This window comes from Mustela putorius, unplaced genomic scaffold (genome assembly GCF_011764305.1).
Source record: "Mustela putorius furo isolate JIRA1106 unplaced genomic scaffold, ASM1176430v1.1 tig00000224_pilon_pilon_pilon, whole genome shotgun sequence".
Lineage (NCBI taxonomy): Eukaryota > Metazoa > Chordata > Mammalia > Carnivora > Mustelidae > Mustela > Mustela putorius.
In genome coordinates, this window is record NW_025421321.1 from 15,530,576 (window position 1) to 15,557,089 (window position 26,514).

At 48.8% G+C, this 26,514-nt stretch overlaps 1 long non-coding RNA gene across 1 annotated transcript in view; it reads right to left on the bottom strand.

Moving 5' to 3' along the window:
- The window catches only part of LOC106005827, a 132,207-nt gene that overhangs the window by 68,581 nt on the left and 37,112 nt on the right, over positions 1–26,514 (bottom strand). The window contains exon 2 of the long non-coding RNA XR_001179480.2: positions 20,603–20,647. This is a non-coding gene — a long non-coding RNA (uncharacterized LOC106005827). The remainder of the gene's footprint in view (positions 1–20,602; positions 20,648–26,514) is intronic.

The following is a 26,514-nucleotide window of genomic DNA, read 5'->3' on the forward strand; positions in this document are numbered from 1 at the left end:
GAAGTGACTGTGCCCAAACATGACTTTCCTAGGGGGACGGCTCCCCATTTTGTGACCTCCCCCTGGGATCATCCCTAGAACCCTGGGGAGGGGTGGGGTACTGTCCCATTAAATGGCCACATTCAAAGTAAGAGGAGCAGGGAGGCTGCAGAGCTTCCCTGAGGCTTGGCTCCTGGTGGGTGACGGGGTCATACACACTGACAGGCCTTTACCCAAGGAGAAAAATCTTTCTAATAGTCCAGAAGAATGCCCTAATCTGACATCTCGTTTAGCAGATTATTGGGCCTGGCTTTGATCTCTACTGGGCATAATGAGTGCGCCTCTCAAGCCAATCAGCAGTCATTAATTAGCAGAGCGGTCAGCAGCTGGGCCTGCCCAGGAGTGGGGCCCTCCGCTCTCCGATGGGGAAGGCGAGATGTTTGTGAGCAAGTCAGACGCAGTGTGCAGCTATGGGCTGTATCAGGGTCCCCAGAACGGACCCTGAGGTCTCTCTGGGAAAGTATCCTAAGCGGGGCCTTCACATGACACTCATGACACACAATGCTGCCCAGGATCTGGGCAGTGAGCGATGGCTTCCACTCCCTGCAACACCTCACCCCGTAGCAAAGACCACAGCAAGCAGAGTGTGGGATACAACTACAAACACACTCCAATGTGCGGGGAGACCAGAGACCACCTGCTTGTGCATGGTCTCCTCCCTCAAGGCCAAAGGCTGCCTCTCTGACTTACTGGATCTTAGCCCCCTTTTCTCCTTCTTCTTGGGCCCTGCCATTTCCCCCTTCCATGTGGCCTTTAGAGTCCCTGGGAGCAAAAGAGAGTGGGTACTGGGTCCTATGGTTTCGGCATCTCTAACAGCCGTGGGACCAGCCTCACATTCCTACCTGAGGGTTGGGGTTTCAACAGAGACATGACCAAGGACACAGATGAGGAGAACCTGCACCGTTTCTCCTGGGTCAGAGGCAGAGTGAGGCAGACAAAAACTAGAGACTTAGCATGGGAAGAGCTGGATTCGTATGCCATCCTCTGCCACTCACTAAAGAGGCCTGTGACCTTGAAGTAAGTCCCCTTAATTTCTCTGAATACTGGTGCTGTCCTTTGCATGCAACAGGGCTATTTTTCACATAGTGATCACAATATGAACGGTCCTTAGCTTTCGCATAACCCCAAAACACTGAGTGAACATGTGTATTTTAAGTGCTCAGATTACTAATACATTTTTAAATCAGTGAAACCAAACGTTACATTTATCTTCATTTCAAAAATTAATGAACATAAAAAACATTAAGTGAAACATTCGAAGAAATATAAACATTAAACTTAATATATCAGAACAAATGATTAGGAGACAAAAACTTTTAAATAATTATCCAAATAATTATTCACAGGACTTATTCAAAAGATAACAGGATAAAGTAATTAACTGTGAAAATTAAATGTTAGTACTACTAACATTTAGTACTACTCTAAAAAAAAAAATTGAAGATGTCCTTGTTATGTCATTAACAACTGAACATTAACAATTTGCATGCAAAGTTTTCCCACTGCAAACTTTTTCTGACTCTATACCATTTGGGGCAATAGTACACGGAGATAGTTATAAACTAACAGCAAATATGTTCTTTTGACACCATGACCATGGTGGGGAGGAATCTATCTCTTGTTTAATAAGTTTGAGAAAAGCTTTTCAAATTTTTTTTCTGGCAGAAGTGGACAAAGAATGAGACCTTTTAACTGATAGTAAACATTTATTTTTTATTTGTTTTAATAAAAGCCTTCTTTACGCTCACCAGTGATGGGCAGAGACTGCCACACCATTGGTTGTGTCCATCTCAATGCTCTTGGGTTCTTTGAACTAGAACTAGAGCTTCAGAAGAAGGTTTGCTATGCTGATTGGCATTTTCTTACCCCTCTTGAGAAGTATGGAAACACACACAAAGCTTTCTAAATGAGTGTCCCTTTGTTCTAGTTGAAATTACAATGTGGCATATTACTTACCTGGGTGGTTTCAAAACAGAACTGACTCTGATATTAGATTCTTAAAAATATGAACCAACAGTATGACACTAAAAACTGTAGATGTGTGATATCTTAAAAACACAGAGAGACTAACAAAAACTGGCTTTATTAGAACAAGAGGACTTGTTCTAGGGAAGTGGTTTCCAAGTCTTTTCTGCTGTTGGGACACTCTACTGAGGGACTAGAATACAGAATCACAGCAAAAGCGGGCCTTTTGAACCAAGGGCCCTACTCTCCTCCTCCCTTAGACGACCCTGTCCCACAGACACACTCATGCACATTAACACAGGAGGGGGTGATACCTGAAGGGCTCTGGTGGACAGGAACTCAGCATTCCAGGTGAACTCCGGGCGCTTTCCAGCTCTGAACTTCAACGAGGTCAGGCAAGTCCTGGCTCAGTCACTCTGGCCACAGAGCTCATGCCAACCTTATCAAAACCTCTCAGTTCCTCCTGGTTTCTAGGGTGAGGGCTCTGATTCCATGACAATGGCTAGCTCTCCCATCCATCCTCACCACCTCACCCCTCCTCCTTCCTCATCAGCACTGATCAAGCCTCACCCCTGGACCCTACCTGCTGCAGCCCCTACAGTCCCCATCGGGGGCACAGACATCCCCAAGAAGGATGCGTTCAGGGACACATAGACACCATCTGCAAGTCTGCAGAGGGCTTCCTGTGGCTCAGGGCTTAGAGATGAGAGAGGGTCCTGCCTGGCTGCGTGCCTCTCCCCTGGTGCATTTATTAATTTATTCAATGCATCGTTTTGCTAGAGGTTTATTAAGCACCACTCTATGCCGTTGTGCTAGGTGCTGGGGATACAGTGGTGAGTGAGACAAACAAGAGCCCTGTCCTCAAGGAGCTTACAGTGTAGTAGGAGAGATGAACATGATAAAATAATCACTCCGTTGAACTTGACAATGGTGTAAAAACGCCCTTCCTTTCTGTGCGGTCCTCCATATACATAAGAAGTGAAATCTAAGAGCCTTTAGGATACCAGATCTTCCCTTCTGGAAATTCTCACTGCCCAAGGGGCCTTGCAAAGGAGCCCAGCTGTCTGAGCATGTCCTCCGGGGCCATGGAGAGTATGTAGGCAATGGCCAAGTTCAATAGGCCCTTCCTCATGCCTGCCTCTCCGACTCAGGGCACCCTCAGGGGAATCTCAAGGCAACCCACCTTCCCTCACCTCATCCCACAGACAAACGGTGGCAGTACCAGGGTGGACCCAAGTTTTGTGGGGCCAGAAACTTACCCAGTTTAGGGGGCTTTCCTTAAGAAGTCAAACACAAAATTACAAAACTAGGTTAAAAAGTGAACATTCATGGAGCACCTACCAGGGTGGCTCAGTGGGTTAAGCATCCAACTCTTGATTTGGGCTCTGATCATGATCTCAGAGTCGTGGGATCGAGTCCACCACCCGGCTTTACACTGGGCATGGGTCCTGCTTAGGATTCTCTCTCTCCCTCTCCCTCTGCCCCGCCCCATCTCTCTCTCTCTCTCCCTCTCTTAAAATTTTTTTTAAAGTGAACATTTATTTCTTTAAAATGCTTCTCATTCTTTTCTAGAAGTCACATCAACTCCTTCATTTTTAAAAGGTGACAAATAAGCAAACACCAGAAAAATAATATTTTATCTACTTATTTTTATTTATTTTTAAAAATATTTTAATATATTTGACACAGAGAGAAAGAGAGAACAAGCAGGCAGAGTGGCAGGCAAAGGGAGAGCGAGAAGAGGGCTGCCCACTGATCAAGGAGCCCAACTCAGGACTTGATCCCAGGACCCTGGGATCATGACCTGACCCAAAGGCAGCTACTTACTGACTGAGGCGCCCAGGTACCCCTATCTATTTTCAAAGATTTTATTTATTTAATAAATAAGCAGTGGGAGCAGCAGAGGGAGAGAGAGAAGCAGGCTCCCCGCTGAGCAGGGAACCCCAAGCAGGGCTCAATCCTAGAACTCTAGGATCATGACCTGAGCTGAAGGCAGATGCTTAATCGGACTGAGCCACCCAGGCACCTGAGAAAAATAATATTTTAATAAATTAACTCCCTGACACACTTTTACAATGCTCTTTTATATTTTTGGCTGTGTGTTCTCTGATGGGCTCACCACATGCCCGCAATTTCATGCCATTTTCCATGGAGAGTACAGAATGGCCTTTTCTCTACCATGGCTGAGGGAAATATGTGCTTTGTCATGCAGAGTTTAGAAAAGTTTGTTTCAGCCTCAAGACTGATGTCGTGTGAATTCTTAAGATTGGTGTCAGTTGGGGGTAAACCCTTAACAGGTTTCATATGTGTTGCAAGATGAAAAGAACTTCCCCCAGGGACTCGCTTCCGGCTCTGGACACTTCAAATCTTGTTTCTCTAGCGCTTCCCACATGCTTCCCCTCTTGAGAGCCATAGGACCCACCCAGGCCCCACCTCAGCAGCTGGGCTAGCACTGGGGGTCATCTGAGAGTTCCTGGAAACCATTCCTCCTCAAATAACCTTCACATTACCCAGCAGGGACCCACAGCCTCCGTCGTGAACTATCACACACGTGGGCTGCATCCACACACTTACAGGCCCTGGGCCTGCTTCAAATGCGTCCCCAACTCCAGGTTCCCTAAGAGTCCCCAAGATGCCACCAGTTACCCCACTCCCTGGGACAGGAGGGAGCACGGGACAGAGGGGATGTTGGGATGAAAAGGAACAGCAGCCTCCGGTGACTGTAGTCGCAATAACGTGCTTTTGCAAGTGTAACAAAAACATGAGACCACACGAAAGCATCTCCAGGGCCCCTCCTGAGGCCTTGGAGGGACCCCAGCGAAAGGGCCCAGGAAGCACGAAGGGGCACAGCCCTCAGAGATGAAAGAGAAAGGACAGTAATTATCCGAGGCGGGGCCCCCAGGGCTGCAGCCTCCCTCTGCCACAATTATCTTAACAAGCTAAGTCAGCCCCAGATAAACCTGTCCCTAATAAACCGGGCTGTCCACGAGCCTAAAGCCCTGGTGAGGAAGGGGGATTTCAAAGCTCCAAGGCCGGGTCATCAGAGGCAGTTTTCCCCACTGCCAGCTATAGGCCAAGGCAGGGCTTGGCTGTCACATCTCACCAGCCCCCATAGGCACCCACACTGAGCCACGTACCCAGACACGCCTTTGCCCCCCTAAAGTCCTCTCAAACCCAGCACCTCATCTGAAAGAAACACACACCACCTTCCCCAAGAGCCATTCTCAAACACAGGACCAGGGTCTCCTGGGATTGAGGGGCAGCAGCAGGGGCAGGGGCAGGTGGTGCTGAGTAGGGGAGGCACAGGGGTGAGGTGGGGTGGGTGGGGCAGGCGAGGAAATGGGAAGACCCTCTCCTCCTCTTCTCTGAGGCAGGGTGGGAGCCATGCTGGGGAGTGTAGCCGATACCGATTTTTTTTTTTAACTTTATTGAGAAATACTTGACAACCATAATTGTATCGATTTAAGGTATACAATGTGATGATTTGTTACACATGTACATTGTAGGGCTAGTACTAAGATCAAGAGAGTTAATAAAGCCGTGGCCTTGCACAGGTAAGTGAACTCCTGCTGGTGTGAACTCCTGCTCGTGTGATAAGAACACTTGGATCTACTCTCAGCAACTTTCTAGTCTGCAAAACCATGTTATGAACTAATCACCTTGCCCTACCTTAGATCCTCAGAACTTACTCTTCTTATCACTGAAAATAGTGTTCCCTTTGACCTACATCCCGCACCCCCCCATTTGCTTCTCCTCCCAACAGAATGGTAGCCAGCATTGCATTCTGCTTCTGTGAAACCCTGCCTTTCTTCTTCACAGCTCACGCCCACATCCAGGGGCCAAGGCTCTGCAGATCTGGAATGTTCTCTTGCCCTTCCCGCTTTCATCCTGCACCCCTCTTGCATCTGAGGAGCAGGGGGGCACCCTGAACCCTACTGTGGGACAAGATGCCGAGTCTGATTCAGCAGAGTGAGCCCTAGGTCTCCCCCGCCTCGCCTCACGTGACACAGGCTGGACAGCTGGGTCATGTCACCCACTGGCCCTAGCCTCTGCCCCAGGACAGTGGGAAACAGTGTGGGGGTGAGGAGTTGGGAGAGCTCTTGGGGCTCTGATCTTCTAATGGCTGTAGGATTGGCCAGAGTCCTGGCTCAGTGCCCAAACCCCAGGGCCAAGCCCTGGCCCAGAGCTCCCGCTCCTAGGTTCCAAAGCAGCGCAATCCCCAGGTCTCCCCAAGAAACTCGGCTGATCAGCGAAGGGTCTTCTGAGAATACAAAGGGGAGAGTCCCCGCTCTGGATTTGAATTCCAGGTCTTGGGAGTTTGGGAGTGGGGCAGGGGAGGGTACATAATGGCCACACAGACTGTTGGGAGGGAGGGTGAGAGGGTTCAACACTCTGAGTAACGAGAACCGTGAGCAAGCCGTTCAGCCGGAGCTAGCTGGTAGCAGGCCAGGTCTCTGAGGGTCTTCCGCTCAGGAAAACCCTGTTCTCTGTCCTAAGCCAGGGGGAAAAGGAAAACAGGAAACACATGTTCTGTAGGGGAGGCTGAGCACCCAGCCCTGAGAAGCCCCCAGGGAGGATCGGCTCCCTGCCTGGGAGTTGCCCAGCCACGCCTGAGGACCGAGCCTGACCAGCCTTGAGGGAGAAACGTGCCTATCAGACTCATGTAAAAAGCCCAGAGCCGCTAGGCCGACACCTGCCTTCTCATTCATCACCTCCTGTGCAACTTTAGGCCAAGAGCTTAGCCTCTCTGGTCTTCTGCTTCTTCCCCTGTCAAATAGAAGGCATTGTCCCTGCCACCCTCTCTACCTTGCCTTCCTCTGTGGCTTTGGAAATAATAAAGCACCACACATGTGGGAACACTATTTCTTCCGTCTGCATCCTTCAAGCCTCAGCCTCTAGGAAGCCTTCTGCGATTGCCCCAAAGGGAAGGCCTGACTTGCTCATGTGAGCCCCTCCCCTCTGACCTTCACCATCTACCCCTCCTCTTGGAAGGGCATGATGCATATCCTGCTTCAGACCGAAGTACAGAAGTTTGATCATTTTCTCCATAAACTCACAAATATCTTGAGGCCCAGCTGGCCTTGTTCTCCTTCATATCTTCCTCAGTGGCCAGCAGGTGTGTAAAGAAGCCTGGTCAGATAATAAGACTTGTCCTGCCCCAGTCCCACCCATGCCTCTTTCCCTCAGTCCAGTCCTAATCATCAGGGACTTTGGGTTTCACCAGCATAGTGATGAGGCACAGGGGGAGAGCTGTCCACAGGACCCTGCAACATCCCTCTGAGATCACTCCCAGCTCCAGGAAGCCTTAGCTGGTCCATCTCCCCACACTCTCTCCAGATCCAGACTGCAGGCCTGGCTTACACACTGAGCTCTATTCCTCCAGGCCAAGCCTGGCTGGTTGGAGTGGGCTAAGTATAAGCCCATGGTGCACTGTCCCTTCGAGTGTGTCTCCCTGGGTCACTCTCTAGAGAGGGTCGAGGTTATTTTCCTCTACTCTTTTTTGGGAGCCCTCTCAGGACTCAGCTACAGCAACTGGCAGGTAGCAGAAGGGTGGGGGTCTGGTGGGGGGAAAGGAGGCCCGTGGCTTGGCTCTCCCCAGAGTGGGAGCTGGCAGAGATGGCCACCAGAAACCGGGGCTCTCTCTTCCATCATGTAGAGCCTTCACTTTCCAGCCCTTCTTGCATCCAGGAGGGGCCGCGTGACTTGTTCTCGGGGCTGGAGTGGAAGCATGAGTGGTCCCATCAGGCCAGGTTGATTAGAAGAGGTCACAATCGCTGCACCTGCCCCTCCCTGTCTGCCCATTGGACAGCTGCAGAGAACTTGGGGACGTAAGGAAGGGCAGAGCCACCAGACGCACAGAGCCTAGATCCCCGAATCACTGCATGGAAGGCCTCCTGCCAGCCAGCACGAACAACCCCCTCAGCCCCTTGTGGGGGGATGTTAAAGTTTACTGCAATCAGCTACTGATGTTTTCAGATGAGTTTTATCAATGAGCATTACCCAAATTAAGTTAGCCAAATTAAGAAGAGCAAGACTGCAAGGAAAAGAGGGGTTCAACACCACAGATCTGCCAGTGTGGGATTTGGAGTGTGATCTGGGGCCACTCCCTCAGCCCTGCCCATTAGCTTGACTCCAGCTGGGGGAATGATCTGCATTCAGGACTATCCACTCCTCACTCACATTCCAGCTCCCCATCATCAACCCAGCCCTCCACCCAAAGCCTGCCTATGCTAGGCCCTCTAGGTGGGCATCCTGGGTAGACGCCTCCCCGGATTTCCACCTTTTGCACCACATCCTGGCCACTGCAGGGTCTCTCTGCTCTGCCTCAGAGCCTCACCAGGATCAAAGGTGCCACTCTTACCTGAAGCCCTCACTCCTGTCCCTTCCTTCCTCAGAGTTAGCTGAGCCCTGGGAAAGTCCAGGTGCCAGATGGGTCCATGGCTCTCTCTGTGCCTTGTTCTAATTCATCCAGGGAGCCTGTGAGGGAGACACCTGGATCACCATCCTGATTCTGCATCAATGCTCTAAGTTTCATTTCACAGATGAGAAGACCAAGGCATGAAGTGGTAAGTAACTCATTCAAGGGCACACAGCTCAAAGGTGATAGGGCCAGGCCTTGAATCCAGGTCATGTAGACTCCAGAGCCTACACATTGATGTCATTGTGCTGTAGGGCCTCACAACTGTAGGTGTTCAATAGATGTGTGTTGGATGATGGAAAAAGGCAGACAGATCACCCATGGCCAGATAAAGGCCCCTGGCTCCGTAGTGTTATGTGGCCCTAGGACATTCTGAGAGGTCTTCCTGGAGGAGGCAGCACTCAGGCCAACATCTTCTCACTGGGCCTGGTTCTCCTTCCAAGATTCTGTCAATTGATCAGGGGTGTGTGCATATGGAATTCGCATACACTGGGATATAGAAATACACAAGAAGAGGCTTCAGAAAAGCACTGGCCTATAGAAATACCATGCAAGCCACAAATATCATTTAAAATTCTCTAGTAGTTACATTAAAAAAGGAAAAAGAAACATGCAAAATTAACTTTAATAACGTATTTTGCGTTATCCATCATATAAGTCATCTTAATAAGTTCAACATATAATCAATGTAAAAAAATTAGTAACAAGTCATCTTACATCCTTTTTTTTTTTTGAACTAAGCCTTTATCTATTGTACATGAATGATATATCTCAATTCAAGCTAGCCACGTTTTAAGTGGTCTGGAGCCACGAGTGGCTCCTGGCCACTGCATAGGGCAGGGAAGCTCTGGTGAGGGTCTGGGCTTATAGGTCAACCCAACCCCTAGGAACCAGGCTGTAGGGCACGGTGGGTCTCCCAGACCCAGGAAGACCCAGATGCTTAGGCCTGACCTCATCAAGAGCTACACAAGTCTGTAAGTGGCATACAAGGTAATACCTTCTCTACCAACACAGACCAGTATGTGTTAAAATTCAGGGAAAGCAGTAGATGGTTTTCATTTGCAGCAAGGTCGGCATGTGTTTGCCCTTTCCTATTTACGATAGGCCCTGTAGGAAGGCTTGCAAACAGTTCAAGGAGCATCAAGGAACCCAGAACTCATGGGATGCAGCTGGTTGTGTTCCCCCATTATTCCAGACTCCCAGGTTATCAGCAAGTGCAGATTCAATCCAGAATGTTCTCACGACCCAGGAACGCAGTTTATGAAATGTAAAAGAAATCTGAGCAGGGTGCCAGCTTGGGAAATTGTTGCCAGCTGCGGTATGTGGAAGCAGGGAGTGGGGGTGGGACCCCGGAAGAAAGCCCTGAGCCCTGCCCTGTGTTCTCTGGCATCCCTGTCTGGCCCTGGGGGTACCCCCTAAGAGAAAAGTTTCAAAAACTCAAGTTGGCCTACGGAATGAGAGTGATATGATCCATCAGAGTCCAGTGGAGGCTAGGCTCCTAGACCTGGGGGTCACAAGTGGTCCTTCACTAGAAGGGTCTGCACTCCATGTAATGCTCCGCTGTCACCAGCCTAAAGGTCTTAATCATTTTTGAACCAGGGGCCCTGCATTTTTATTTTGCACTTGGCCTACACATTAACACGTGGCCCAGAGTGGAGGCCACTGCAGGAAGCAAGAAGCCCCTTCTGCGTGGGGTCTCCTGCCGGCTCGGCATTCCAGTGGCCTTTCCAGGGACCAGTCTGCAGGTCCAGGCTCTTCACACAGTACGAAGAGAGACCATCTGGAGGAAAGGCCAGAGTTGGCCTGACAAGGATTGCCCAGGACCGCCCTGAAGAAAGGCACCAAGACGTTGTATATTTTCCAAAGTTCCACTTACAATGGTCTCTTTTCATTTAAAGAAAATACCACAACCATTTCCTAGCAAAGGTTAAGCCTTTACACTTTAAAAAAAAAAAAAAATGTGTTTTAACCTGCCAAGGAATGTGCTTTTTCAAGCTGACTTCCTGTCCTTCCTGAAGCCAAGGCTCCCTCCCCCTGCTTGCTGGGAGAGCCCTGGGGTCCTCTGAAAGTGGTGAGTGGCCAGACAGCCACTGCCCCAAGCAGGTCAGGAATGGGACAGAGGGCAGAGACGCAGGTGGCCAGGGCCTGGTGGCCAGCCCCTGGGTTACCCAGAACCAGCCAATCAGGACAGGAGCTCCTGAGGCAGAAATCCGCAGAATACCCCTCAAAGCCCCTTTTGGGCTGGGACCTTCACCTCCTGCACAGCCATAAGCTCCTCCTGCACCTTGTCCAAAGGCTGCTGGCCACTAGCTTGCACCCTCCGGTCCCTGTCTCCCTTTCAGGAAGCAGAGACTCCACTTGGGTGGTGTGAGTTTGGGGCAGGCCCCCTGCGGGACCGGAAGCCGGGGCAAGAGGACAAGAGGTGCCCTGGGAAGGAGGGGCCTGTGTGTGAGTTCCCTGCACACCTCACAGGGTGATCAGAGGGCCTGGGCAGTCTGTGCCTCTGGCCTCTGCTCTCCTCCTGTACCCTCACGGCTCAAGGACCCCCTCCATCTTCATCCATGCTCCAGCCTTGATCGCTTTATTTCCACCACTGCACAAACACATCGGCATTCCAAAGCCAGATGGAAGCGAAAAAAAGCCCTTTTGCCCACTCGCCTCCCCTTTTACCCTGAAAGCAAACTTTCTGGAAAGAGCTGTCTCTCCGTGCAATCTCCAGATCACGTCCCCCTGTTCTTTCTGGCTTTTTAATTTTTTTAATGTAAACACGATGGATTTCCCAAAGACGCTGTGTCATGCAGCCAACCCTCCCACAAAGCAGAAACACATAAGCAATAACCCCGAAGCCCTCTCCACGCCCTTTGCAAACACTAGCCTCTCCCACCTTCCCAAATGTCATCATCCTGACCTCTGACACTGTACATGAGTTTTGCCCGGTGTCCAGCATTCTATAATCTGAATCGTGCTGCATATACTCATGTGTCTGGCTTCTTTGCTCGATAGTGTGTTTGTGAGTTTCACCCGTGTTGTTTGACAGGAATAAATAACCATTCTCATTGCTGACTAGTATTAGCCATTCTATTGATGATGGACATTTGGTTTCGGGATCTGAAATCAAGCCCCAAAGGCCATTGTCATACATGTCTTTGGAATTCCTATGAATGTATTTCTAGGGGGTGTATAGCTAAGTGTGGGCTGGCTGGGGCCTAGGGTATGCACGTGTTCGTACAGTTTTCAACTTATGCCGCCATCAGCAATGTTTAAGAGCTCTCGGAGCATCATGTCCTCGCCTGTGCTCCGCATTACCAGTCCCCACATGTCGTCGGCTCCTCCTGGGTCTCCAGCTGCTGGTCTGCTCTACAAACTGGGGTTGCATCAGCCTCCATAATTGCATGAACCCATGCGCCAGTTGCTTAAAATCTCTCTCTCTCTTTATGCACACACATGCACACACACATAAACACACACACACACACACACACACACACATATCCTGATGGTTCTGTTTCTTCTTGCCTAAGAGTGCTTTCAATTAATGTATGTCAAGTTTTATTAAATAATGTTCCTGCACCAATTAGGATGATGTTATGCTTTTTCCCTTTATCCCATTAATGCGATAAACCAAACTGAATGTTTTTCCAATGCTAAACCGAACTTGCATTTCCGTAATAAGCCAAATTTAGTCACAATCTAATATCTTTTGTCTACTTCTGGATTTGGTTTGTTAATATTTCTTTAGGGGACTCTGCATCTGTATTCATGAAACAAATAGGCCTGAAAATTTTCCTTCTTGTAATGTCCTTGTCAGGTGGCAAGGGTTTATGAGATTCAGAAAACAGGTTAAGAAATGTTTCCCCTTTTCCTATTCTCTGCAAAAGATCGTGTAATCCTGCCATTATTTCTTCCTTTAATGTTTGGTAAGATTCGCTACTGAAGGTGTTTGGGTCTAGAGTTCCCTTTGCAGAAAGCCCATATTGGATTGAGTAAGGATTCAATTTCTCTCTCCCTCTCTCTCTTTTTAAAGATTTCATTTATCCATTTACTTGACAGAAAGAGAGAAAGCACAATCGGGGTAGTGGCAGGCAGAGGGAGAGGCAGAAGCAGGCTCCCAACTGAGCAGGGAGCCCGACAATGGGCTAGATTCCAGGACCCCCAAGATCATGACCTGAGCGATAGGCAGACAATTAACCAACTGAGCCACCCAGGTACCCCTAAAGATTCAATTTCTCTAAGGGTTTTGAGTTTCCAGAATTTCTACTTGTGGGAAATTTCAATTGTAGTTTTTTCAAGCAATTGGTCCATTTCATCTAAGTTATCAAACACATCAGCATAAGTTGTCCATCATATCTTCTTCCTGTCTAATAATAGAATTATTATTCCATTATTATAGAATCTGAATTCCCTACCTCATTTTTGGTATCAGTTATTCATTCTTTCTTCCTCTCCCTCCACCTTCCTCTCTCTCTCTCTCCCTCGACCCCCACCCCCACCACGCCCCTCTCCCTCTCTCGCTCTCCTCCCTCTTGCCTCCATGATTGAATCTGCCAAGGGCTTGTTCATTTTACTGGTATTTTCATAAGGCCAAATTTGTGGTTCCTTTCTATCGCTTATCTGTTTTCTATTTTATTAATCCATGCTCACATCTTCATTATTTTTACCATTCTACTTTCTTTGGGTTTAATTTCCTTTGGGTGTTGTTTATTTGGGTTGAATTTCTTTTTCTAACCTCTTGAGCTGGATGTTTGAATCATTGGTTTTCAGCCCTTCTTTTCTAATTTAAGCATGTAAGGCTATAAATTTTCTTCTAAGTCTGGAAAAAAAAAAGACAAAAATAAATAAATAAATAAAATTTTTTTCTAAGTCTGGAATTAACTACATCATACACGTTTTGCAATGTACTCTTTTTACTATCATTTACTTTAAAAAATTTCCCAATTTCCATTGTGATTTCTTCTTTGACCATCAGTTATTTAGGAAAAATATTGCTTAATTTCCAAACATTTGAGGATTTAGTAAGTTTTTTGTTGTTGTTGCTGATTTTAAACTTAATTCCAGTGTACTCAGTCAACATATGCATTTCATCTTGTGAAACTTGTTGAGACTTGCTTTGTGGTGTCACATTGGGCCAGTTTTTTTAAAGATTCCATCTGCACTTGCAAATAATGTATATTTGAAGTTGTTTGAAAGCTGTCTTCTGTTTATATCAGTTAATTCAAATTTATTAATCATCTTGTTCAAATTTTCTGTGTCCTTACTGTATATTCTTCTGTTTGATATCAATAACCAAGAGAGATGGCCAAAAAACGTCTCCCCAGTATATGACTGTGGCTTTTCTATTTCTCCTTCAGTTCTTTCATTTTTGCTTTGGTTACTTGGGGGATAATATATTATATTCATACAACTATAGAATTGCTTAAGCTTCCTACTTAATTGTACCTTGTATTATTATGGAGTATCATTAACTCTACTAATAGCTTTTTGCCTTAAAATCGATTTCGTCTGATATAAATGTAGCTATCCTAACTTCTTTGTGCAGCTTATCACTTTTTCCCTTCCTATCTTTCTGTATACTTATATTTAAAGTATGTCTCTTGTAAACAGGATTTAGTTAGGTCTGGTTTTGTTATTTGCTCTGACAATGATGTATTTTAAGTGGAGTGTTTAATCCTTCTTATATTGATTGTTTTTTGTTTTGTGTTTTTTAAAGATTGTATTTATTGGGGCGCCTGGGTGGCTCAGCGGGTTAAGCCTCTGCCTTCAGCTCGGGTCATGATCTCAGGGTCCTGGGATCAAGCCCCCATCAGGCTCTCCGCTCAGCAGGGAGCCTGCCTCCCCTTCTCTCTCTGCCTGCCTCTCTGCCTACTTGTGATTTCTGTCTGTCAAATAAACAAATAAAATTAAAAAAAAAAAAAAAAAGATTGTACTTATTTATTTGACAGAGAGAGACACAGCAAGAGAGGGAACACCAGCAGGGGGAGTGGGAGAGGGAGAAGTAGGCTTCTGGCTGAGCAAGGATCCCGATGTGGGGCTCGATCCCAGGACCCTGGAATCATGACCTGAGTTGAAGGCAGATGCTTAACGACTGAACCACCCAGGTGCCCCATATTGATTGTTATTACTATTATATTGGGTTTTAGTCTCCCATCTTCTTTGCCTTCTACTTGCCCTGCCTGTTGTATGATCCTTTTCTGGCCCCTTTTTTATCAACTTGATATTTTTATAGTGCCAACCTGACTCACTCTTTCAAGTGGGTGTTGTTGCTTTTTTAAAATTTTATGTCATACGGTTACAACATCTATCTTTGACTAATCAAAGTGATAACAAATTAGTACTTCTTTTTTTTTAAGTTTTTTTTATTTATTTGACACAAAGAAATCACAAGTAAGCAGAGCAGCAGGCGGGGGGGGGGAGCAGGCTCCCTGCTGAGCAGACAGCCCAATGTGTGACTCGATCCCAGGACCTTAAGATCATGACCTGAGCCGAAGGCAGATAGATGCTTAACCCACTGAGCCACCCAGGTGCCCCACAAATTAGTACTTCTACCCCTTTTTTTTCTTGGATAATGCAAGGACCTCTCCCATCATCCCCTAACAAATGTTATTTATGTTATTTCAGGTATTTTAATTTGCTACCTATTTAAAACTCCACAAGATATCATCATTATTGTAAAGGTAGCCAATATTCATTTACATTTACACATGTATTTACCTTTACTATTCTTCATTCCTTCCTGCATCTCCCAGATTACATTGGAGTTTAAATTCCTTCTGCCTATGGGGGGGGGGGTTGGGGGAACCAGGTGGTGGGTATTAGAGAGGGCACAGATTGCATGGAGCACTGGGTATGGTGCAAAAATAATGAATACTGTTGTGTTGAAAATAAATTTTAAAAAATTAAAAAAAATAAATAAAAATTCCTTCTGCCTAAAGAATACTGTTTAGTATTTCCTTTAGGGCAAATCAGCTGGTGATGAGATTGGTCAAATACTGCTTCTCTAAAAGTGTCCTGATTTCCCCTTTATTTTGGAAGGATAGTTGTGATCCGTAGGCTTCTACTTGGTAGTTAATTTCTTTCAGAGCTTTGAAGACATCTTTCTATTGCCTTCTGGCTCCCACTGTTTCATTGAGAAGTCTGTAGCCAGTCTGTTGGGTCTTTTCTCTCTGCCTGCCTTTTTTTTTTTTTTTTAATGTTTTTATTTATTTAGTTGACAGACAGAGATCACAAGTAGGCAGAGAGGCAGACAGAGAGAGGGGGGGAAGCAGACACCCTGCCAAGCAGAGAGCCCGATGTGGGGCTGGATCCCAGGACCCTGAGATCCTGACCTGAGCCGAAGGCATCGGCTTAACCCACTGAGCCACCCAGGCGCCCCTCTCTGCCTACTTTTAAGATTTTACCTGTGTTGGGTCACCTGGGTGGCTCAGTGGGTTAAGCCTCTGCCTTTGGCTCAGGTCATGATCTCAGGGTCCTGGGACCGAGGCCCACATCGGTCTCTCTGCTCTGCGGGGAGTCTGCCTCCCCCCTCTCTCTCTGCCTGCCTCTCTGTCTACTTGTGATCTCTCTCTCTCTGTGTCAGATGAATAAATAAATTCTTCAAAGGCACAGCCCCCTTCGTTAGCAGACTGTGTGCTGGCCCGGAGCCCCACCCACCATCCCCAGTCTCTGGGTAAGCCTGTGGGAGAACAGACAGCAAAAAAACAGAGCTATGAAAATAGGCCTGCTGAACTCTGTATTGTAAATCCAATGCTGAGAAGTTAGGGAAACTAACAGTTTCCTAGGCTGTAAGCCCTAAGAAGAAAGGGAGCCGCTGGCATGGAACCAAGAGAAATTCAGAATGGTTTGGAGCAAGAGGAGGGCCAGAAGAAAGTTCAGAACCCGGACCTGCTGGAAACCTGATTGAGAATGTGGCCTGGAACATTCCTTTCTCAGTCTCCTGTTAAAGAGGATTGGCACTTAACACCAGACACAAACCTCATATTGTCTGAGATTGCCACAGATAGGACTGCCTGTCTAGAAAACAGCTTGTCTGTCTTACGGCTCATCTGTATAGAGGTTACCTTCCTCTCAGCGAATCCCTTTTGCTGCCGTTACCAAGTTCTGATTAATGATCCCCGTCAGATACAGCTGAGGAGACACAGGTAGACCAGTGAGCCCTCCTAACCATCTCAGGGCAAGCCCCTTGGTCTGGGGCGGGACGGCGTGTCAGCAGCCCCCACTCTGTGGCCCTCTCCCATTTGGGACTGGTCGTCTAGCTGTCCCACACAATGTGTATGCTGCAACTGGTCTCTCCCTGTTTCTAGAAAAAGACAAACGTGCCCTGAAAACTCATCCACTGATCATCAGAGGGGAAAAGAGACTCACAGAATTCTGAACACCAGTGTGCAAATGGCCAAAAAGGTGTCCATTATTTTGGGTTAGGAGGACAGGACCCATTTCTCTGGTGTGTCCAGGTGGCTCCTTGGTGCTCTCAGGCAAGACCAGCCTGGTCTGAGAAAGCTAGGCTCCTCTCTCAGTGCCCCACCTCCCAAGGAAGACCAGGGTCCACCAGCACTAGGCTCCGGACAGATGACAAACAGTGCCCAGGTCTCTGCCGGGAGCCCTTGCCGGGCAGGGAGGACTCTGGAAGGCTCGAGCTCTATCCAGGCCTCCAGCAGCATCCTCTCTTCTTGGCCCCAGAGAGCAGAAGGGCAGCTGAGGGGAAGCAGGAATGAGCTTTTGGTTTTTCTGCATCTGCTTTGATTTTTTTGTATTTCAAGAAGAAAACATTCAGCCCCAATTCCCGGGGGGCGGGGACGCAGGGAGGACAGAAGCAAAGGCTATTTCTGAGCCTTCTGCTTCCCCCAAAAGGAAGGGTGTGAACAGCGCAGAGAGTCCAGCCCTCACTTCCTGGAATCGAGCCTGAGGGCGGCCCTTTGCCATTTGCAACCATTCTTCAATCACGGGATCTCACTGCTGGTCCTCACAGTAACCCTGGCAGGGGAAGCTGGAGGAGGGGGTGTACCCCCGCTTTCCTAGTAAGGAAATTGAGGCTCCGGGCCGTTAGGTAACTTCTGAGAAAGAGATGGAATTCGGATCCTAAGGCGGGTCCTGTGAGTCCAAATCTCTCACTCACCAGTACCTCCACGAGCCTCTTGGGGCTTTACCGTCTTCACACCCCTGTTCCCAGGCGGAGCCCCTGCAGGCCGGCACCCCAGAGAGGACCTAGATCAGAGGGGAAGAATCCACTCCCTGTCCCAGCTCTGCCAGCGTGCGGCTGTGTGGCCTTGGACAGACACATCCCTGATCTCCCCGGGCCTCAGTGTCTTCGTTTACAAATACCCACCTCTGTCAGCTGATGGAGCCACAAGTAAGCCACCATATGTGAAAGGGCTTCGCAAACTGTAGTATATTCTACCAATATGAGTGATGTCCAGTATTACCGTCATGACAAGAGAGAGCAGAAGCACTCCCTGCTTCAAATTATCTCCCTGTCCTTTCTTCCCTTGGTGATCCAGCCTCTAGTTGCGTCTTTCCTCTTTAGTAAAGGCCAGATGCCCCTGGGAGGGGACACACCTCTAACCGGTATCAGCCGTGAGTTCCTCCCAGCCAATGAGCCCATCAGACACCCAGGGCTGCGGGGAGAGTTAACAGCAGAAGGGGGCCAGGGCCCACCTCCACAAACACCACAGGATACTTCACACAGGAGATCGTCAAAATGGTGTCTTCAGGCGCCCCTGGCCACCTTCCTTTTGATTCCACGCTCTGAGGGTTCTGGGAAGTGGGCTGACAGAGAGAGTAGGGAAGAGCTCTCCTGTCCCCCAGACACCCCCAGCCCCACTCACTCACCCATGTCGAGCCGCCTGGGGCCCTTCCGCTGACCACGGGGCCCGCACCAGGGACACCTTATAGGAGCAGTGCAGAAACCCCACCCATCCACAGAGGGATGGGAGGACGGACACCCCGCTTGTCCCCCAGGTGCTCCCATGCCTGTTCTCCACCCACCCATGGACATAAGCCAGGCTGATTCCTCCATTTCCTGCCGTGGCAGCCAAGGCCAGCTGGAGACAGAAGTGGCTTCTAGCTATGTGGGTAGGTCTCTCACCTGGGTCCCTCTTTCCACCCCTTTCTGAGCTCCCATCCCCCCTCAAGAACTTCTACTCACTTCCCAGAGTTCCCGACGACCTTCCTACAGCCCTGGCTCTGGGGGTCCCCAGGGACTTATTGTGCTGAGGCCTTCGCAGCTTAACGTGGGACCTTCCTGATGTCAGCGCTGGGCACAAGGGCAGGAGTTCCAACGTGGAGTATTAGGCACCTCGGAAGGGGTGCCGAGGACGACACGGTGGATCTGAAGTGATGGGAAAGAGGCCTTCCCTCTCCCCTCATGTCCCCTGAGCGTGGCCACCACTTGCCCCTGTTGTCAAACCAGCCCAGCCCAGCGGCCCCAAGAGCTGAAAAGGGAGAGCTCTGCAGCCTGTAAATTAACAAAATGGGGCTGAGCAAGAATTTGCCTGGAGGGCTCAGGGAAGGGGTGTCCCAGGTCCTTTAGAAGTAGGGTGAACCCCAGGCCCCTTGTTGGATGTCCTGTCCCGAATTCACAGCTCACTCCCCCAGGTTCACCCACCGGCCACAGCCCCACCCAGGAGCAACCTATCAGAAGGAGGAAGAAATAAAAGAGGACAAGTGTGAAGAAAGCCTTTTCTGGCTCTTTAATAACTGTTTTCCTAGGTTGTGTTGATTGTGTGCAAAGTATGTTATAAAAACATTCGACAATCCAAGAAAGAAAAGGAACAAACAAACAGGAAAGTCCTTTTAAAAACAGGTCCCAGGGGCGCCTGGGTGGCTCAGTGGGTTAAAGCCGCTGCCTTCCGCTCAGGTCATGATCTCAGGGTCCTGGGATTGAGTCCCGCATTGGGCTCTCTGCTCAGCAGGGAGCCTGCTTCCCCCCCTCTCTGTGCCTGTCTCTCTGTCTACTTGTGATCTCTCTCCCTCTGTCAAATAAATAAATAAAATCTTTAAAAAAAACAAACAAACAAAAAAAAACAGGCCTGAAGCACAGAACAGGTTGATCCCATCTGATTCAGGAAAACAACTCCTGCCCCAAAGAAAGGTCGGTGGGCGTCTGTGTTTACATTCTCTTGGAGGGGGGCAGGGGTGACAGGGAAGCCCCGGTCTGTGAGGGCAGCCGCCTGTCCTGCTGTGATCGCAGGTGAACGGAAGACACGACTGCTTTTCTCTGCCATGGCCTGGTCTCCATTAGCCCTTCGTCCTGCAATGGGTCCATCCTGCCAGCAGAGGCAATGACACCTGAAAGAGGGTGTCACCCCACTGTTCATGGCCGAGCAGCTTTTAGGGACTTCAGTGGGAGGACCCTCCTTCCCCACCCCACCAACGTGGCCACCACGCAACTGGCGTGGCCAGTGGCATGAGAACGCAGGACATGGGCTCCCTTCAAGCAGATGTGCTGAGAGCTCGTGTCAGAGTCTGCCAGCTCCCTTGCTGTTTCTCCAGCCCTGAGAACTGTGTGCTCCACGCTGGGGCTGTCCTTTCAGTCAGGGCCCCAGACTGAGAAGACATAGGGCAGAGCCCAGCTGACCACAGCCATCAACGTGGGACATGAATGACAGAAACGCCACTGTTCTGTTTTTAAGATTTTATTTATTTATTTGAGAGAGAGCAAAAGCAAGAGAGATCGCAGAGGGTGAGGGAGACACAGGTTCCCTACTGAGCAGGGAAACCGATGTAGGGCTCTATCCCAGGACCCTGGGATCATGACCTGAGCCAAAGGCAGACACTCAACTGACTGAGCCACCCAGGCACCCTGAGACACTGCTGTTTTGAGACAAAGAGCTGTGGGGCTGTTTGTTACTGCAGCCTTACCTAGCAAGAGCTGACGGCGGGGTTGCGGGGATCGCGGGGGGAGCATCAGAGCACACACCTCCCCCTCCTTGCTATTCCTACTATGCTTCCTCCACAGCCCTGGGCTTGGAAAGGGTGGCTCTCGATCTCTTCTTTGTGATTACCTGAGCCCTTCCCATCCAGGTAGTGGTAAACTCTGCTATGTAATCCACCAAGCCTGTCCCCACACATGTTAAAGGAAGGTCTTTTAACAAACACTCCGTTTCTGCAAAGCCTCGATGTCCAAACCGTCATCTCAATAAAGAGGTCAAGACAGTCAGCTTGAGCCCCAAACCAAAGATAACCTACCTCTTCCCTACGGCTGGTCTTCTGAGGTGGGAGCTGCAGGAAAACCTGTAGGAAAAAAGGTTAAAAAGAAATCAGTTCAAAGGGTTAGGATGGTAAGTTTTCTATTATGTGTTTTTGGTTTTTTTTTTTTTAAGATTTATTCATTCATTAGAGAGAGAGCATGAGCCAGAGGGGCAGAGGGAGAGGGAGAGAGAATCTTAAGCAGATTCCACACTGAGCATGGAGCCTGACATAGGGCTCGATCCCACAACCCCAGAGCATGACCTGAGCTGAAACCAAGAGTTAGATGTTCAACCAACTGTGCCACTCAGGCGCCCCATGTGTTTTTATAATTGTTTTTATATAAGTTCAGATTCAACTCTCTTTTGCCGATTAATTTTCCCCTTACACTTTTCAATTATGAAATAGAGTGGGCTGGTACCAGTCAGCACCTGAATATCCCCTTCTCTTAAATGTGGCTCTTTAAAAAAAAAAAAGACTTTATTTATTTATTTATTTAACAGAGAGAGAAGTCACAAGCAGGCAAAGATGCAGGCAGAGAGAGAGGGGGAAGCGGGCTCCCCGCATAGCAGAGAGCCCAACACAGGACTCGATCCCAGGACCCCAAGATCATGACCCCAGCTGAAAGCAGAGGCTTAACCCACTGAGCCACCCAGGCACCCATTAAATGTGACTCTTTGTGGTATTTCTTTTTTTCTCCTTCTCTGGGGTTCTTAGTCCTCCTGAAGAGGGAAAGGACACTTCACTACCACCCAGATTGCTGCAACAGGGCTTAAAAGTGGCCCTATCTGTGCCATGTGCCCTTCTGGCCCCAGACTGCAACAAAATCATAGGCGAATGGAGCCAGGGAGCACTGACATAAACACTGAGATGCTCATTCAGCAGTCAGGTTGGCCACGTAGAACAGAAAACCCCAACAACAGTGGCCTAAACAATGAGAGAGAAGCATCTCTCTCACATAATAAGAACAGCAAAGGTTGGAAATTCAGAGCAGTCTAGCATCCGTACGATGTCAGCCAGGTCCCTGGCTCATTCTAGCTTTCTCCTCTGCTACTGGAGGGTGAGACTTTTAAATTCACGATCACAAAATGGTTGCCGGAGTCGCCACCATCACACCCACAGACCGGGCAAGGAGGGCCAAAGGCTCTTGTGTGCACCCTGGATGAATGTCTCTCCCTTTTATAGAGATTTCATGGAAGCCCAATCCAACTTCTGCTTATAGGTCATTGTCCAGAACTAAACTGTGTGGCGACGCCTAGTTTCGAAAGAGGCCCCAAAATGTAGTATTTAAGCTAGGCCAATTGCCAACCCCGCAAAAGTCAAGATTCTAGTTAGTAAGGAAGAGAAGAAAAGGGAGAGTTAGTTGGGTGTCCTGTCTCTTATTCCTAACACCAGTGTTCCCTTTACTGGCCCCCAGGCTGGTGGCTTCCACGGTTGTCTCCACTCTCTTTCTTACCATCTGTGTCTGTTCCCTCAGATGATAAACCCCTTCGCAGACAAAGACAAAACGCTACTCTCCCCTCCAACCCAACCTTCCAATCCTACAGTCCCAGTTCAATAAATGCGCATTTTCAAGTAGAAAAAGAAATGACTCACTATTAACTATAGACAGATGGTCCCTAACTTATGGTGGTTCAGCTCATGTTTTTGTTTTGTTTTGGTTTTGGTTTTTGACTTGATGATGGTGCAAAAGCAATGCCCATTCAGTAGAAACCAAACTTGGAATTTGGAATTTGGACCTTTTCCCAGGCTAGCGATATGCGGTCCGACCCTCTCTCGAGGCGCTGGGCAGTGGCAGCCCCAGCTCCCAGGCAGCTTCGCGATCACCCAGGTCAGCAGCCCACTGCCTTACATCCACTCCACACCCCTGCAATAAGCTTGAGTCTCACTTTCAGGAGAGTATCTGATCCGTTACATGAGATGGGCAACACTGTTGTAAAACAAGCTTTGTGTTAGAGGATTTTACCTAACCATAGGCCAACGTAAGTGTTCTGAGCACATGTAAGGTCGGCTGGCATAAGCTATCATCTTGAGGAGGTGAAGCATATTCAACGTATTTTGATTTACTATTTTAAACTTATGATGGGTTTATCAGGACCTAAGTCCAGGAAGATTTGTACGCCTTGTGTTGCTTCCCATTACTTAACTTGAATCATATTCTAACCCTATATTGTCATTTTGCATTTCAAAAGGGCATACGGTAACTCCTTAACTTGGTGGGTGGGTCGTAAACTCTCAAGAATCCGGAAGTGCCCAATCCAGTAACCTTGGTGAAGGGTCTGACCCGGGTTCTCCTGTTTATCAGTAACCACACAATAGTAATTTGATTCCTTTGTGATGCTCTAGAGTTTACACAAGCTCCTTCGGTCCCATTATCTCACTCGGTCTTTTAAATAACTCTTTTAAGTAAGTAGGCCTGCTGTAATTACGCCTTTTTTTACAGATGATGAAATGGGGACTAAGTGAAGGTACACGACTTGCCCAAAGGCACGCAATGAGTGCCTGGAACTTAAATGGAGGTCTTTGGACTTCAAGTCTGGGCCTTTTCTAAGGCAGTGCTGCCCAACGGAAATAGAACGTGTGCCACCTATATAATTTTACATCTTCTAGTATTCCCTTTGAAAAAGTAAAGAGAAACAATGAAATTAATTTTAATAATAAAATTTTATTTAACTCAAAATAGTGTACCTTCAACATGTAAACATGATAGAAATTATTAGTTATATATGTATACATTCTTTGGTTTTTTTTTTTTTTTTTGGTCTTTGGAATTCAGTGTGTTTCTTACATTTTCAGCACATCCTCGTTCAGACTAAGCACATTTCAGGTGCTCAAAGCCACAAGAGGCCAGTGGCCACTGTAATTGCAAAAGTGCAGCTCTAATGTTTGAAGCGTCCATTTAAATCTAAAACTAAGCTGTGAAATTTCAGATTTCTTGACCAATAGTCCTAGAAATTACCTAAAATAATTATCTGTTATTGATACATTTTTGTGGTAAAGAACTGTGTCTCCGGCAATAGCCTCAATGGAAAAAAAAGGGAGGGGCGGTCTTAGCATAGAGCCATTGCAGAACACCACTGCCATCTGGTGGCATCCTTCTGAATTGCAAGCAAATTCCCCAGGACAAAATCTTCCAGATTCTAGGAATGGGTTTTTCAAAGCATGTTCTTCTGACTGCATCTGATTTACCACGAAGTTTACTAAAAACGCACACCGCTGAACCCCCACTGAGTCAGATCCCAAACACCCACATTTTTAATAATTTTTCCGAGCGATCATCGTGCCTACTAAATCTTGACTTGAGAATCCTTCATCTATAGAGCACGCCTCCATAAGTCAACCATAGAACATTCCGGGGCAGTGTATGTCTGAAGGGAGACTCATTTTTTCAAGGTACTGCTCTCATATTTTGGGGATCATTCCTTTCTCTTTGCAGTCTGCTGGGTTCTATGGAGTCGTGTGTTGTTCTTAAATAGGAAAAATACCCAGTACCCCACCTGCCCAAGGCACAAAGAAAGCTGAAAAGAATTCATAACCCAATCACTTTTTAAAAGACTGAAAGAAGAAAGTTGACAGGCCATCCCTCCCTGCCCCATGCAACCTTGTTCACAAATAGGTGTAGCTCAAGGCCGCACCTGAGTCAGCCTCTCTACTGGGCCCTTCTCCCTGGCCCCTCTACATGCTACCGTGCAGCTCACAGCCCTCCCCTGCCTCTGAGACTTAGTAAATGCTGTTCCCTCCTTCTGGAACAGCACTCTACATCCTCTTTCCTGGATGACAACTCATCCCCTAGGAGGTAGCCCAGGTGCCATCTACTCAGGAACCCTCCCCGGGACACCCCCTAGGCTGGGCTAGGTACCCCCCTGGTACCCTGCATGGTGGATTGTCCATGCAGGATCTGACCTCCTCGCACAACTCTAAGCTCCTAGAGGGCAAGTGTGTGTCTCTTTTCTCTATCTCCACAACGTAGCAAAAACCACCCCAAAGCATGGCATTTAAAAATATTTGCGGACTGAATAAATGTTTTCTGAGGCAATGAATAATAGTGCCCATGTGTCTGGAAGAGACTAACCAGACAGCGCTCCGGCTGGTCCGTGAATTTTGCAGGCATCTCCTGAAGCCATGGCAACCACACCTGACAGCTATCACTGTGGGACTTGGGGCCTGTGACTAACTGGGCAAGAGACTGTGGGAGGGGCTGCGATATGGACACCCACCCAGGAGGGGAGGGAGAGAGGGAGGGGTGCAGGGAGAGGGCAGGAACATAGCAACCTGGGAATGTCCTCACCACCTCCCAGGAAGGGAGCCATTTCCCCAGAGGACAGAGGCCTGTCACATCTCGCCCAGCTAATCTGACAGAAGCCAGCTGCCTGGCTCACTGGGCCTACCCCCAGGAAGGCGTGTTCGGGCCGAGAACCACAGGCTGCTGTTTGCCCCCAGGGACGGGGCACAAGGGGAGGGTAATTGACTTGTCTCCCAAATTTATTTATTAATTCCTAGCTACCCCATTTGATGTGGTTTCCAGGAGGCACACCGTTGAAATCTGCCCCCTCCTTCGGCCCCAGGCGGGAACATGTTATACTCACCCTGCAGAGTCCCTGGGGAGGTGGGCAAGACCACCCCCACAAGAAAGACTGTGTGCAGCCAGGGGCCTGGAGAGGGGTCCCACCATGCAGGCAAACAGCCCATTGAGGGTTGGGATCCCAGCAAAGGGACTTCCAGCCCCAGGCTCCAGCACCGGGGGCGGGGGGGCGCGGGGGAGCGGCTCAGGAGGCCCAGGTTAGGGACAGTCCAGCCACCTCCTGGGACTACACAAGGAACACCTCACACAAGTCTCACCTTTATGCTTCAGCTCCCCAGCTGTGGGAAGGAGAAACCAGTGATGGCTAATGCACTCCAGAAGGCTGTGCCAGAAGATGGAATGTGACAAGGGGCGGGAAACTGCCATTCGCAGCAAAGGGGGGCCCCAAACTGGCAGGAGCGCAAATGTGGGGGGTGTTTCACACCGGCAGCAGAGTCGGTCTCCAAGCGCTCACCTGAGGCTTCAGCAGGCAAGAAAATCAGATTTGAATGCAATATTTTTTAAAATGAAAACTCACACAAAATATTGATAATGGCTGAAGGAAATACGAGATTTTTAAATAGAGGACCGGTCTTACTGATGCTCCCTTTTGCCTCAGGCTGCAGTGTGGAGGGGCCCAGCATTGCTTTAGGTCTGTGTGAGGATGTGTGAGGATGAAATCACGGGAAGGAAGGTACTCCTCAAATGTGCCAGGAGGATGAAGGGGTGTACGGCTCAGGGCATTCTGAGGAAGACTGCCACCAGCCAAACAGTACGTTTTGCTGGGGCTCGAGTTATTTGGGTGCAGCAAACCCATCGGAGACAGGAGCTCAGGTCCCCTGATGGGCCCAGAAAGCTTCCAGAACCTGGGAAAGCACAAGCAGAGCTGCCTGTGTGGGCGCCCAGGGAGGGAGAGGCAGAGGGGCGAGGGAGTGGATATAGAGGCTGGGGGAGGGCATAGGGCAAGCAGTACCCCCAAGCCCACTCGGGCCCTGGCCAAGGAGCCCCACAGCCTGGCCCATGAGTGTAGGAGCCCAGATCCTGGCCCACATGATTCATCAGGCCTCTGGCTCCTGCAGGCACAGCCAGTCACTGGGGACCCTGACATCATGCCTGCCAGAGAGGTTTACCATCCCCAGCTTGGAAAACTCCAAACTAGCAGATAATGCTGACTCCACAAGACTATAATCACCTTCACCTCCAGAAGGGAAGCCTGTCTGCTTAGCCAGACTCCTGCCCCATCACCCAGGACCTTCCCAAGGCCAGGAGCTGCCCCGACCTCCAGGACAAGCCCATTTTCCGGGGATGTTCTCAAGGCTTTACTTCATAACCGCAGGAAGCACTGAGCTCA